The sequence below is a fragment of the Pinus tabuliformis genome, chromosome 5_2 (genome assembly GCF_031772625.1).
Source record: "Pinus tabuliformis cultivar Carrire ecotype Pingquan chromosome 5_2, CPIR1, whole genome shotgun sequence".
Lineage (NCBI taxonomy): Eukaryota > Viridiplantae > Streptophyta > Pinopsida > Pinales > Pinaceae > Pinus > Pinus tabuliformis.
Window position 1 is genome coordinate 1,068,265,879 of NC_142306.1, and position 17,269 is coordinate 1,068,283,147.

Consider the following 17,269-nt stretch of genomic DNA (forward strand, 5'->3'; position numbering starts at 1 on the left):
TGAATTTATTTTGCTTATGTAATTATTATCAAGCCGACCAGCTCTTATGTAGGCTCTAGAAGCCCAACTGACGTGTCTATTCATCACCCTCATTTTTAGTATAAATAGAGGAGGATTTGAAGTCATTTGGTAACTCACTTCAAGTGATCTCCTCTCCACGTCTTGGGTTTTTGGAGAAGGAGATTCACACTAGATTATGCCAACCTAGTATGATGCCCTAACAGAGAATGCAGTCATGAACTTATACGCTGTTCTAAGCAGCCCTAAACGCAGTTGATGGATGCCTTTATATAGAGGATCATATACGTTGTTCATAAAGGATTATATGCGTTGTTGTCAAAGCGCAGTTCATAGAGTATATTACACACAGATAATGATGACAAGCAGCCATACACTGGGAACGCAATATATATATGCTTCGCTGTAGAAATATTATGGAGCACAATATACATATATATGCGTTGTTCTTAAGGAACTTACACGCTGTAAGATAAATGGTGGATGCAGTAATAAAAGGACACAGTCAACCGCAGTCATAATTCCACAGTCCTGAGGTGTAGCTAGAGTTATGTATATGCTGTGCAATCATACCCTGGGCAGTCATGTCATACATTGCAGTTATGGTTATATACATTCGCTGGACAGTCCTGTACACATCGCAGAGGTTATATATATACACGCAGAGGTCCTGTACACATCGCAGAGGTTATCTATATTCACATAGAGGATGCCAAAGACTCTTATATATACTCACAAATGTCTCTTATGTATATTCGCTGAGGCCGCAGAGTTTTTTCGCTTTGGTATATGGTCTCGCATTCGTCTCTCTAATGTGGTATGGCATTCGCATGATATCCCTAGTTATAATGGCATATGATCACAATACTGTGATGGTATATGATATTGCTCTGGTGTGAAAACTGATACAAAGATGCATGGCATCAACGTTATATAACAGGTTCTCGATATGTATGATCTCGCTCCAGTTGTATATAGGGTCTTAATATGTATGTGGTCTTGATATGTATGGTCTTTATATATATGCTAGACTGTACATACGATGGGCAGTAATCGCTGGACAATATACGCTATGCGTTGGACACATATATATAATGCAGTCTTGGGCAGCAACATGATATATTGTGGATGGGTTGTACAATGAATACATGGAGCATGGGCAGTAGCATGATGGGCAGCACTATGAGATCACGTGCATGGGTAGCACAACGATACATTAGCAGGGGCAGCAGCATGATGATGATGCACATTAGTTTGAGCAGCGTTATGATGGATAAGATCATGGACATGGACAGCCGCATGATGTAGTATGCAATGGTGCAACTAGAGAACCAAATGCAGCACGATGATAGGTGAAGGAGTCACCTTAGAGAATCAGTTGAAGCAGAATTTCTTCAACTGATCTCATTGTTATAGAAGATGATCTATGCTTAGATCTAGACAAGTCAAAGTGTTGACTTCTGTTGTAATTGTACTCTCTCTCTCTCTCTCTCTTTCTCTGTTGAACTTTGAAGATAAAAGAAGATTTGATCAAAGGGTTTCCCCACACATTGTGGGGTTTGTCCCTGGCTCGCGCCATATCTTGTGTCCTCTTGCCTTGGCTTGTCTTCTACGATTTATATTTATGTTCTATCTACAGTTTATCTTAATGCTGATGTGATTGCTAACTGTGAAAATTTAAATAAATTGCTCTAGCATAGAACATACCAAAAATTAACAAGTTATGATATGTTTCAACTAAAACTGTCTTCCCATTAGGTAAGGATGCCATTTCTTCAGAGCATGTAATATTGCCAACATTTCCTTCTCATAAATAGGTTTGTATAAGTATTTTCCCTTGATTGGATGACTTTCAAAAGCAACGGGTCTTCCTTCTTGCATTAAAACAACACCAATGGCATTTCCTGAGGCGTCACATTCCACACAAAATTTTTCTGTGAAGTCTGGTGTAGCTAAGGCCAAAGCTCGACACATTTCCTCTTTAAGATGGTCAAAGGATTTAGTTGCTTAAGGAGTCCATAAAATTGCATCTTTCTTCAATAATGTTGTTAGTGGTGTTGTTATTTTCTGATAATTCTTAACAAACTTGTGATAATAACCTATCAACCCAAGAAATATTGGAAGATGCTTTAAGGTTGTGGGGATTTTCCATTCCTTTATGGCTTTAATTTTGTTACGGTTTTCCTTAACGCCCTTATGAGATACAATATGACCCAAATCATCCACTTCATATACCCCAAAGAAACATTTGGAGGGTTTTGCATACAATTTTTTCTCCTCCAATAGTTTGAGCACCCTATCAACATGTTGAACATGATCATTCCAAGACTTGTTGTAGACTAGTATATCATCACAAAATACTAACACAAATTTTCTAAGGAAGGGTTTGAACATGGGATTCATCAAACCTTGAAATGTGGAAGTTGCATTAGTAAGGCCAAAAGGCATGACCAAAAATTCATAATGAACTTCATGAGTTATGAATGTTGTTTTCAGAATGTCTTCTATCTTCATTCTAATTTGATGATATCCTGAGTGAAGATCCAACTTGGTGAAGTAAATTTCTCCATGTAGTTCATCCAACAATTCATCAATATTAAGAATGGGAAATTTATCTTTAATAGTGATCTTATTGATCTCTCTATAATACATACACATGTGCCATGATCCATCCTTCTTGTGCACCAATATTACTAGAGAAGAGAAACAACTTTGGCTAGGTTTAATTATACCTGCCTCTAGCATTTCTGTAATGGTATGTTGAATTTCACTCTTTTGGGCATAGGGATATCTGTAAGGTTTGATGTTTGGAGGAACACTTGCTGGAATCAAGTGAATAACATTATCATGACCGTGAATAGGTGGAATATCTTTGGTAGTCTCAAATACCTTGGAATAGTTGTCAAGGAACCTTTGGAGAACAAAATAAATGGATGACTTAGATGTTTGAACATCTAGTGAGCATAATTTTGCAATTACCCCTCATTGTTCCTTCTTCAAAATCTTTTTCATGCCATTAGAGTTGATTATATTCCCAATTTTCCCTACATTACTTCTTAATTCAATCTCCTTTCATTCCCAGAGAAATTTCAAGAAAATTTCTTGAAAATTAAAAGATATCATCCCCAAAGATCGTAACCATTGAACTCCTAATAAAATAACAACACCTCTCATTGGAATGGAAAGAATTGGAATATTTAATACATATTCCCCCAATATTAGATTGATATTATGGAACTTCCCTAAGAAATTTATAGTTCCTTCGTTTGGGACCATCACTTGACACTTTGGTGGTTGATATAAAAAGTAATTCAAATCCTTGGTTATCTTACAATGAATAAAATTATGGGTACTACCTAAATAAATCAACACTATTTCCTTTTCCTTCTTGATATATCCTTATATATTGAGAGTTTGAGGAGTGGTAATTCCCGCCAATTCACTATAAGATATGGTCACATTCATTTCTTCATTTTTGACCCTTGGGGTTGGTTCCTGGTGTATATCTTTTTCTTTTGATGTTTCTTGTTCCTTTTCTTCATCCTCTTCCTAATCTATGTAAAGTTATTTCTTATTATCACACTTATGACCTTTAGTGTATTTTCTATCACAACTATAACAAATCCATTTTTCTATTTTTCATCCAGTTGTTGTGGTGCCAAATTTGCAGGTTGTGAAAGGTTGGGAGAAATACCACTTCCATATTTATAGTTGTTAGTTGTAGACCTCCTTGTTGCCATAATTTTTCTTTCAACTTTTCTTTCCACCTTGAATGCATTCTCCAATGACTTAGGTTTCCAAAGGAGAACCTCATGTTGAATGTTATCCTTTAAAGTCTGTAGGAATACATCAATCAAATGTTCCTCTGGAATATCAGTTACCTTGATATTCACTCTTTGGAAGTCCTCAATGTGCTCCGCAACTTAACCCTTTTGTTTGAAACTTATCAATTGGCTAAATATGGTATTGCTCTTTGTATCTTCATAATGCGCTATCAATTCCTCTGTAAAAATTGTCTAAGTGACAAGTGAACTACGAGAACAAAGCCATTGATACCACACAAACTGATTGGGTTCTAAATATAAAGATGCAATGCATACCTTTTGTGTGTTGCACATTGTGTAGATCAAAGAACTGCTCAGTCTATAGAATCCATGTTATAGATCCTTGCCATCGAACTTCATCATATCAATCTTTGGAATGTGTTTGGTGTTCAACCCAAAGTTAGAGTCTCTAAAATCATGATTCACATTCTTTTTATTCTTGTCACGAGTTTCATGGACTACCTTGTCACCACAAGGAAGCCTTTCTTGTAGCAACTTTGTCAAACCTTCTTTCAAACCTTCGATTTCTTCTTTTAAACCATCCATGTCCCCTTTTATGTACACTTTATGTCTAATTTTAAGCCTTCTACTTTTTATTCTAAACCATTCATCATCACTTTCAGTTCATCTTTGGTTTTGCTTTGTTGCACTTGGTCTTGTAATTTTGATTTATCATGTTTCATTTATTCTTCTTCTTCATGCATCAAAGTAAAGCTTTTTAAGGTTTTAATAGGTGTAGAATTTTTTTTTTGGGAGGAATTTTAGAGCCAATTAATTATATCTATGCTTCACTATTTTCTTTGAATCACTTTAAACCGATTTTTCAAACAAAAATTATGCAAATTTAAAAATACACACCTTTTAACAACTTGATTTTGAGCTTTTCTATTTGGCTTACCTTGAAACTATTGGATATTTTTTATTTCGACCTCCCAATGTTTGAAATTTCTTCCTTAGGTATCTTGCTATGCCTCCTTTCCAATTCCACAAGTCAAACCAAAATTTCATTCTTCAAGATAAATTTATGCCAAATCTCCCACGATGACCTTATTATGGATTGGTTTGGTAAAAAAAACTTGTATGGGATACCACGTGTCACTATTTTGACCTCTAGCCCCAAAACTCCCACCTAAAAAACTATATTTTGTTCACTTTTAGTAACTTTTTATGGCATTCAAATCTGACTATCTAAGAGAAAGTTATGACAATTTCCTTGGGATGCCTATTTGTGACTCAATTGTGTAGTATACAAAAACCCTAACTTCTATGAACCATATCTTTGAGAATATAAAAAACCAAACACTAACTTTTTTACACGATGTTCATCAATATTTTGAATCCATGTGGTAAAAATTTCAACTTCTAAAGCCTCACAAAAAAATTGTTATAGCAAAAATTCTAAGATGGCTTGTTTGAAGCAGCGAAACCCTAGGATCCAGATATCAGATACCAAATGTTATGTAACCAGATCTTAAAATAGAATAAATGAGAGATAAAAGACTTGAAAATTAGTCTATTCAAGGGGGAACCTCATTTTTCATCACATAAATGAACAATTCTTATATGGTTCAAATGACAAGACCTCCTTGGTATATATAGGAGTCTAATGGGTCTAAATATAATTAGGGACAATATAACAATAATAATAATGGGTTTCTATGGGGTACAACAATAAAAAATACGGGTGCTACACTAGTATTATAAGAACCTAACAATGATATGTATCCACCTTGTTATTGTTGTTATAATCTTTTGACCTCTATGTATTTAGAACACTTTGTGTTGTATAGTGACACCTCCATCGCACATGGTTGAGAAACATGGAGGGTAAAACAATAATGTCCTTAAAGCTTTCTCTATGTCTTAAAATATCTCTGGGAGATGCATCCACATGATGAATCCAATTCAAATTATTCCATGACAACCATAATTTTTTCTTGGCTTTTAGAATGATATGAATAACCAATCCAAGAACGAACATCTCCACTGGATCTGCCTTTGACACATCAGGGTCCAAATCTGCATTCATAAGTTAGGATATTAAATCTATAGAAGCACCATTCTTTGTTGCTAAATTAGTGGAGTGGAGATGTCACTCATTAGAATAAACCTCATATTTATAGCTAGCATCGTAATGATTGTTTCCAAGATTCTTTGTATTAGAATCCTCAATTAAAACTGTATTCTCATTAAAGGAAAGTGTGTCCATTGATTAAGCACTTTTTGTCTTGTACTTAAAATGTCTCGTCTTGTGTCTATGATTCTTATCCCTTGGGACCATGGATCATGATTGGGATGTCTACACATAATCCTCTTTACAGTTTCTATCCCAAAGATACTTATTTGCATGCAAAAGGTGCCTTGCAAGTTTAGATATCAAAATAAAATATGTAGAAGAATTTTTGCAAGTTATTCCAGTGTTGTTGGTCGTAAACAAAGGATCGAAGTCACCGAAATTTGCGATGATAACTTGTCATTATAAATGAAACATGTTATGAAGATCAAATGTGCATTAGCTACAACTGCATGAACATAGGGGAGTAAACCATACACACACATGCAAGTTTGAATACCATTTATGTAACATTATCCCTTCTAAAGTATCAATTGCACCACTCAAAGAATGTCCAAAAAATGGAAATGCATAGCCATGACACTCTCCACCAGGCCCAATTATAGAAGAAAGGAATCCTTTCTTTTGATAAGAGGATGGATCTTGGGAACCTTCAGATCCATTGCTAATCTTAGAGGTTTGATCCAAATCTATCCGATTAACATCTTCCCTATCCACATAAACTATGCATAAATGCCTAAAATGGGAGAAAGTTGTGGCACCCCCTTGCTTTACATTATCATCTAAGATATTGTTATGGAATAATTCTTTCAATGAATGGAACTCCTTTTGAGTCCATAACTGCAACACAACTCCTGTCAATGGCTCTTCTGAGAATGTATTATTTTCTTTTCCTCCTTGATGGATTCATGATACATTTAATTTTGTGCCTCTCCATGCATGTGTTCGCTTCCTTAACGTTACTGGTGTGACAAGCCTACTGGTCCAACTGCAACCTCACACAAATCTTGGAAAGGTAAAAAAAACATGAATATGTATAGTTATCACAATCCACTAAATATAATGCATTCTTCACCTATGGTAAAAAATAATGTTGGAAGCCTTGGAACAATGATTAAAAATAATTCTTTGCAATATGCCACAAACTATAATGCATTCAGAAAGAATGAGCTCAACCAAAATGACGCAAGGCATGCATAGACACTATGTCTTATGAAAGTATAACCAGCCATAGCCTTAAAATAACTAGGTTATTTTGAGTATTATGACCAAGTGATGCAACATGTATGACCATTAAAGCGTTGAAAAGATAGGGGGACCCAAAATTTAAATGCATATGGTAAAAATTTGGGGGGTGTTGTAGCAGCTACAACATGAATCCACTTTATTTTCTTACTCATTTATGTTGCTTGAAGGTTCTCTCCTAATTTCAATTTCATTTTATATCTCTATTAAAATTTTTTTTACCTTCATTTCATGCCTTCTCTTGGTTTGTTGGTGTTGAAAATCGACCTTGTTTATTTTGAGACCTATCCATGAAAATGTCAAAAAAATAGTCGTGATTATTCTCCCATAACTATTAGTAGACTTCTTGCATGGATTTATATACTTTCAAACCATTGCAATTTTATTATCTTTTATGAGTTGGGTGGTAGCCATTAATAATATACTCCCACTTTTGCAGATTTTCACAAGTTTGGTTTTTTCATTTAATTAACCACCACGAGTAGAAGAATTTGATTTCCCCCCCACATGGATGGCCTTTGTTTTCTTTCTCATATCATTGTATAATTGGTACTAGAAGTGGCTTACTTCCTTGTTGAGTATTCCCTTCCCCTTGCACTCATAATTGATCTGGGGGAATACAAAAAAATTACAGTCCATTTTTTCCTCCCCTTAGGATTAGAGATTAAATCACATAGTGTAATAGGAGGAAAGTAAGCATGCCACCATACACAAATATTTTATTTCTTGCAAGGTACAACACATATACCATTATTAGATTGGAAAGTAATAGATCCCAAGAGATCCATCTCTCCACAATATGATAAAAAATTTGTAATGTTCACTTGACACTTTACACCCACTACACCCCACACACAAGAATTTCACTTAGTTCTTACTTGATTAGTATGTTCCTTCCCTTGTACCCAAAATGATCTGGGGTAATCAAAATTCCAACTATATACTACTTGAAATTCACCATTTTTGACACACTAAGTCACATGACTTTTGGGCCATCATCCCAAACTCATATCACAACCTAACTTAAATGCATCAATTCCATGCATCATGGGGTCACAAAAGAAATTGTAGTCAAGTTAGGACCCTAGGGGTCGACATCCAAATAGACCCCCCTTGGTCATTCTCATTTGAAACATAGAATGTTGTCCTTCAGGGAATTTAAATCCTCCATAATCCAATGTCAAAAAGCCAATGGTGGGAAGAAACCTGTGAAGGGGCAAGGCTTAGACCAAATATTATCGCAATCACCCTTGAATCTCCCAACTATTAGTAGGGGCTCCAAGATTGTGGATGATAACCAAAATCTAATATCATTTCACTGACACTTGATGGAGGTAGCTTATTGGCCTAAACTTAGGGAATATTTCCAAAGGTGGCAGATGCAGGAGCACTTGCACTTGGAAGTGATTTTGAATGGTTGCTAGAAACATCGCTAGGTTCTTCGGGAAGTGGCCCATTTCCCCTCATTATAACCCTCCTTTCTTACCTTTTCTAGTTTTCTTCTAGTGGTTGGAGACCCCACTTTCATGAAACCTTCAAAGGCCTAGTGAATTTTAAGTGGAAGGACGATCCATCTTTTTGGATTTCATGTGCAAAGCCCCATGCCAAAAACTTGGATTGTTTCAGACATTAACAAATTATTAAAGGTAATTAACCCTTTGTTTTATGTATTGGTAAATTGGTTGCATACTTGACATCTCCCTCATTATTTATCCATTCCCTTGAGAACCATAGGGAGCCAATTTGGACCCAATTTCTCTTAGCGCCTCCAAGGCCTCCCACCTTTGGTATGAGGAGTAGGTCTTGTAACATTTCATTTTTCATCTTCCCCTCAGATATCACTACTTGATCAAGATTTTTTAGGTTCATCCATCCCTAGTTTGACTTTATTAGGAACCACATTACCTTGTAGTAGCCATTCATGTTGCACAGGTTACATAGTTATGGCCACCCCTACGCATAACCTTTCATCTGTTGCTTTACCAAACATCCTTTATCTTTTGAATTTGAAAAATTAATCCATATATCATGATGCTACATGGTAGGCCATGCCACCAAATTACCTTCATACATACCAAAGTTTAAAGAAAAACCTTGGGAAGATCTCTCAAACCATGTGGTGACCTTTCACCTATGGTGTTCTTCAAACAACATCATTAACAATCCAGTTCAACTAAGGTTATTTCAATGCACCTTCAATGGTCTCTTGGCTAAATGGTATGTCAGTGAGAAAGTGGGATCCCACAAAACATTTGAATCCCTAGCCAAGTCAATTCTCACAATTTTCCAACTCCCAGTTCGCACAACACTTTTCAGAGTTTCGAAAGAAATCTTCCACCCACATCATGGATCATATCCACGAATGGCACATATGCCACAATATTTTCAAAATTTATTTTCCCAAAGAACTTCTCTTATATTTTTTCCTTAAGTCCCTCTTACCTGTAATATCAAAGGTCATTATCACCACCACTCCACAGAAGAGGAAGAAGCCATCAAAAAATCCAAACAATTTGAGCTCATTTATGCTCAATTGGGATACCTATATACCATTATCCTAGATGCTCCATCACCTCAAACTTTCGACTAAGAAAAGCTAGGGAAATCAAACATTGTGGATAACCTAATTGGATCCCTTACCCAATACCAACATAAGCATGGGAACCAAAATTCTCTATCAGAGAAATTCATATGGACCATCTCCATTATTCCGCCCAGGTAGGTATGATGTCATCAATCCCCTCAACCACAATGACAGGTTACTACCATACTACTCGTGCTTAGGTCAATAACCACCCCATGGAGGGGTGAAATTATCCCACCATGCATATATTTGATAGTGTGTCAACATCCCAGCCCTCCTTTGGAAATTTGTCACAAGGAAATCCATATTTCCATTTCCAAATTCAACCACAATCTTACCTACCACATCCTCAAAAAATTGAAGAGATTAATTTTTTCCAACCTTCTCTTCCCAACAACAACAAAAAATTTGAACAAATCAATGCCACCAAACCCCTTGAATAATAAGAATAAAAAATGAAAGAAAAAATAGTAGGGAACTCTGACACAGGGTGGTAATCCACAACAATACAACATGTAGTTTGGGAAAATGCCCCTAATTAGAACCAAAATCTGAACCAATGGTACAACAACCCCAAAACAAGGAAATAATAATGGTCTACAAACTAATTATTCATGTTTCCTTTGTGGAGATTATTTCCATTACACCCATCTTTTTGTTGATTAGTGGTTGTCATTAATGTCAACCCAAGCAGCACCAATGGCTACCCCAATCTTGCATGGGCATTTTGACTTGATAAATTAGTCTATTCTAATTCAAGGATCTTATAGATGTATTCTACTCATTGAGATGTTTTTTTTTATATATGGAACACCACGTAATTCTTCACGGTTTCAGAGTTATTTGTGTTTGAAGTTAGTAACCCCAGTTAGTGGGATAAAACCCTATGGGGTTGTGGCATGGCAATCATAATTGGTTGTGGTCATTGAATAGTCAATAATTAACACTGTTTTTTTTTTTCTCCTAAAATCCCTCCAACATTCACTTGTTGAGGACCCTCTCAACTCAAGACATTCATATAAATAGTCACCCTCATATCCTCCTCTAGTGGGCATTTTGTGGCTTCAAACAAGTCATTTTGGAAATTTCACTATAACTTTGTTTCTGCGAAGCTTAAGAAGCTGCAATTAAAACCCATTTGAGCCAAAGTCATTATGAACCTCGTGACCGAATTTTAGATCACGATTCGCTATATGTTTGGAGATATGATCTGAGGAAGTTAGGGTTTTTGTAGGATCCTGAATTCCATGTCAAACAGGTGAAGTTGGAAAAATTGTCATAACATTCTCTCTGAGCATTAGATTCAAATTTAGTAAATAGTGACAAAAAGAGGATGGAATTTAGTTTTATGGGTGTCGTTTTCAGGGCTGAAGGTCACAACCGTGGCACATCGCGCTTCGTACAAGTTTTCTCTACAGAACCAATCTATAATCAGGTCATCGTGGGATATTGGGCATAAATATTCCTTGAAGAATCCAATATTGATCAGACCTATGGGGTTGGAAATAGGACTCAGAAGTATACCACAAGAAAAAATTTCAGACCTTGGAGATCCGAAATTACATAGGTACAATAGATTCAATATCGAGCTCCTAGAAGGTAAGAAAAAGAATGCATTCAAGGATCACTGCAGTAAGGACCACACATCAACAGTCAAAGGTAAGTCTCCTACAGCAAGGTATGTATGATTAGTGTTTACATTTGAATTTTGAGTATCATAAAAGACATATATTTTTGCATGACAGCGTAATTATATACAGGGTCTCGTTATATCTTTATGTCTCTATATGTCACAGTTAGTTTTTCAGATGTCCTATTCTTGATACTACACATTTGATGCTACATATTCTTGATGCTACACCAAGTCTGCTAAATCTATATGATGTTGTAATTTCATGTTACTTGTCTTGTCATAGTTGATAGAATGGTCTTTGTTGTTGTACTTAGAACTTGGTCCATCACAATTCTAGGGTATTTCATCAGTTTTTGTTGTATATATCTTTAAGTCAGTTTTGGATATAGCCTTGCATAGAGTTCAGGCCTATATCAAGAGTGAGAGTCTTTGTCTACTGCTACAACAAACAAACAAAAAAATTGACAATCACACTTCAGGTATGCATTGTAATTTTAATTTGTATTTATTCATTATTATGCACTTACATGTGTCTTGCAGGCAGAGATAAGTTGAAGGGTATTTTGTTTTGTTTTGGGATTGGTTTCGCCGAGAAAATTTTTGCATGTAGGTAGAAGAAGATTCAAGTACAACATAAAGCAATAATTCAAGAGCACAAGTGTCAAACCAAAGGAAGCATTGCAACGAGGCATCCTTGAAGACATGAAAACCATCCAAATATCGTGAAGTATTGTTAAGGCCAAGAGCCATCATTGTAGAGTTGTAAAAGAGTCATTTATAAAAGAGTCATCATTGTAAAAGAATCATTTGTAAAAGAGTCATCATTGTAAAGTTGTAAAATAGTCATTTTAAAAAGTGTCATCATTGTAAAGATTGAAAAAGAGTCATTCTGCCTAGAGTCGAAGAGGTAGTGTTGGGAGGTATAGGAGTCATTGTTGGGTTGCAGGTCATAGAGTGATTGGGTATTTGTTCAAGTACACAAAAATAATTGAACATCTTATTGTATCGTGGATTGTTTTCCTTGGTTTGGGAATCCACAGTCTTGTCTTATTTCAGTCATTATAGGGTGGCAGGGAGGTGCTAGGTAGGTGTATGAAGTTGCCTACAAGTTGGGGCTTGTGAACACTTCAGGGTGGTATGGTGGTGCTAGGGTGAGTTGTGGCTCGCTAGGGTGTTGGGGTATCCATTCAATTGATTACCGAAGAAACCATGTTGTTGGGGTGTCCTTCCAGTGGGAGATGGAGAAGAATGATTTTCTAGAATTCTAGGAAGTTGTTGCTTTCATTGCAGTTGGGGCTGAAGGTTAAATAATTTATTAGAAAAGTGTTTTGTGGTTTTTGAACCGGAGGGGGTTTCCCACCTAAAATTCTTGTGCATATTGTGTTCTTTTATTTACTTTTATTATTGCATAAACATTAATAATAATTGAAGATTAACTAATGCTCTAAAAAGATTTAAATGTGCTAATTGCTAAGGAATGTTGATTCACCCCCCCTCTCAGTATTTCCAAAACATTTCCCCTAAATTTCTAAATTCAAATGCATGAAATAGGCTATGGGTAACCATAGTGGCCAATCAAGAGGTAACCAACAACCTATATTACTAAAAAAACCTTTCGCTTAGCAAGTAGTAGTCACTGCACAACATGAATATGGTGCTCTGCATTATAGTGATGTCACAGTCGTAAACACTCAAGATATGGCCAATCATGAAATTTACATGAACGAAGTAGACATCCTTCTGCAAACACATCATTGAGACTATGGCTCTCCTTGTAATCCTAACCCTCATCAACAAAGGTAATTCTATCTACTTCAACCCCTCCTTAACAATCCCATGGCCTCACATAGACCCAATTTCTAGGCTAACAACAAGATCCTCAAGGTGTGCCTCACATAATGAAAGGGCTGCACATAATTATAGAATTATCAACAACCTTGTGCAGTCCTCTATTGCCATGTTAGGATTGGAAGTGCTTCAAAAATGTCCAACACAATAGAAGGATTTTCTTTCAAATTTAGGAGAAATTAACCCTTAGGAATCCCACCTGATCATGTTTGATTTGAACAACTCAAAACCACAACTCCCACAATTAATTGCTTTCCAAATTCCTGTCACCATTGACATATGTATCGTTGACAAGGGTCAATATACATGCATCGTGTCTAAGATGGTATGGAAGAAACTGAGATCCCTCGAGTTTGTAACTTCATCTATTACATTCAGAGCATATGATGGTCACCCTTCACAACTAGTAGGACATTTTCTGAATGTCCTGGTGGAACATTTTAGTAAAACGATGCTCATTGATATACAATTCCTTGACACTCCTCATGATTACAACATATTGTTTGGTCAAAGTTACATGTGCACAATGAAGGCTATAACATCATAAGCCTTTTGCACCATAATTTTTCCTCATAATGGAAAAATAATAACCAGAGACAAATTAACACACTATGAGTCAAGGGCCTCTCCCTCCCCTAATAGTGTGTTACATTTTGTGGGATCACAACAAGAACTAGTTCCCTCTTTCACCAAAGTTGGGCATGAATTCTTCAGAGATTCCAAATTTCTAGGTACATATCCAGGAGACTCCCAAGTCACGCGTTCCTCTGTGTCAGCCATTGTATGCATAGTAACCATCTCCTCTCGCGAATCATCCTAGGACAGTCAACTAACAAAAACTAAACCAAAGATGGCTCTGACAAGTGATACAACTTTTTTACCATATGCTATCACTCAAAATCCCTTCCTATACCCTCTACCTAGTTTCATATCACATCAAGTGATGACAACGCTTACCTTGTCAAGCATGGCTATGGTAATTCTTGTTTGGTATTTGGCACCTCCTACCATGTTAGCCATGTCAGTTGTTGTTCATGCTGGATAAATTACATCTACCTCATCTTCATAGAAAAATACTCCTTCAAAAACACCAACCAACAAAAGGAAACCACATGGCAACAAAAAACCAATAAGGATTAAAAAATAGAAGAAATAGCCTCCAATCACAACTACCTAGGATAATCCCTTTGTGTGCTCTTTGCGACACATGAGGCCATCCCACCAATCAATGTCCCATGCTACATGAGTTGAAGGTTCTTCTTCATGCCCCTATGGCACCTCCATTACTCCCCACTAAATCAAGTGATGAAACTATCTCATCATGTAGTAATGGTATAAGAACCAACCACCTGTGTGTCATTTGACATGCACAACACAAACATTATATGCATAATTTCCTTCATATCCCATGATATCAGGATGCATTTTTCACCCTACATCATTCCTAAACAATTTCACCACCACTTCCACCAACCTTGGATGTTGATGATGCATCGTATACCATATATTATGTCATTACCTCAGTTAATCAATGGATGACATGCCCTTGCGCACTTTGTGTTGATGACACTCATATCATCTATATGTCTCCTTTACTCATTGCATATTGGTGACACCATAGGAATCCAGTGACATATCTCCCTCCTCAAGAGCCCAATTTTCCTCATAGTGCAGCTGCTTCTAAGACACCAAGTACCTCAACCATTTCAAGGGAAGAATCCACCCCTAGTATGGTTCTCACCACACTAACGCAATCATCAGAAGTTCAAAATTCCCCGCCACTTGGACTTAGGAGCATACTTACTAATGACACGTGGAATCAAGAGCATATTTACTATATTTCCTTATCCATAAGATAAAATGATATTATCTATTTTCTCATCGTTCCACAATGTTGATATTTCTTTGTCCAGAATGAAGCTAGCACCAACTAGAACAACATGGACTTGTCCTCTCTACAATGTGTCCACATATATTCGTCCTATGGAACCTTGTAGGATATAACTCCCTTGCACATCCACTGGTACTTCCACGCACCAACCATTGCTTCATGAATCATCAATGACACCAAAACCTTTCTAGGAGTATCACTATATTTTCACATGTTCATATGTAGAAATGCCTAGCCTGAATCCTACCATTGTAGAACACCGTGTTGACACTTCTACAATTTGACAGAATAAGCATATACCACACTTCTCCAAATATGTAGTTATAAAAGCCTAAATTGGTAAGTTGCAAAAATCAAGGTTCATATACCATGTTTCTTACACTTCATGGATTTCCAACCTATTTCTCATCATGAAGAAATAGGGGAATATTCAGATTTGTACTAACTTTCGAGATTTGATCAAAGTATGCCAAAATGAAAACTTCCACACACCATTCATAGATCAAATCATTGATGCATATGTAGGGCATGAATCCTTATCTTTCATGGATAGATTCTTAGGCTACAACCAGATTCAAATAAGCCTTAGGGATCAATACAAAATTACCTTCATTACCCCCTAGGCTATGTTCACATATCGAGTAATGCATTTTGGCCTTAAAAATGTTAGCACCACTTTCCAGCAAGACATGAATTACATTTTTCATGATCATGCCCATATTATCGTGGCCTATTTAGATGACCTCACATATTATTCCAATCAATTCTCTCAACAACTCAAGGATCTTCGCATTGTGTTCTACCAATGCCAATGGTACAAACTGTGCTTGAACTCTCTCATGTGCATATTTTACATATTTGTTGGATGCTTTCTTGGATTCATCATTTCCCAACAAGGGATTATGGGGTACCTCCTTAAGGTACAAGCCATTCAATAGATCCCCCCACCAAAGACTCTATGCCAATTACAAAGCCTTAAAGGCGAGGCCAATTTCTTGTGTTGCTTCATCCCTGACTGTCCTATTTGTACCCATGGATTCCTTCGTCTTTTATGTCAAGATATGAATTTCCAATGGGATGACCAAGCACAAGAATATTTTGATGCTTTCAAGGATGCCTTATCAAACACACCTTTGCTCAATCCTCTTGACTACAACGAAGACTACACTTTCTACCTATCAACTTTTGAGGTATCCATTATCAGGATGCTAGTCCAAGATGAAGATGACAACTAGGAATAGATGATGTACTACATCAACAAAAACTTATCAGGACCTACTCTAAACTATGATATAGATAATAATAAAAAAATCCCTTGCATTAATGCACACATTGAAAAAGCTATAGAATTACATCATACTCAAGACCACCAAATTAGTCGCAAGTTCAAACACCATGCTATATTTTTTGACTTGTAGAATGATGAATCACAAGTTCCCCAATGGATATTCATACTCCATGAGTTTGACTTCAATTTTTCCTCACCCAAAAGTAAGAAGCCCTTGTTAATTGTAGAGTTCATCGTTGACCTCACATCAACTACCAAGCATCCACAAATAGATGAAAGTTTCCTTGGCTAACACCTCTCCATCATCTCATTGGATGATACTTGGTATGTTGACATTCTCCTCTACTTGAGAACCCAAATTTTCAACCCACATCTCACACAAGACCATTGATGATGAATTCACCACCACACCCTTTGCTATCTCCTCATAGGAGACATACTTTATCAATGAAGAGTTAATTCCCTTCTTTAATAATGCCTCACTTTTGAAGAAGAAAAATGGGTCTTAAATGATTGTAATAATGGATCTTACAGAGGATGTCTCTCAAGGATGTCAACTGGATAGAAAATTCTCTGCATTGTTCTTTTTTCCCATCCTTTTTCTTGACTACATTCAAGTAGTCAAATGGTTCTATTATATAAAATATGTGTACACGATATCTATATATATATATATATATATATATATATCTATATATATATATATATATATATATATATATATATATATATATATATATATATAATGAATTATGGTGTATTACAATGAAGGACTTGGCTTAAATATAGCTTCACGTGTCTTTTCACAAAGGGTCATGATCTTTGATCATGCCCCTCTACATAATTAATATACAATAATAGTTA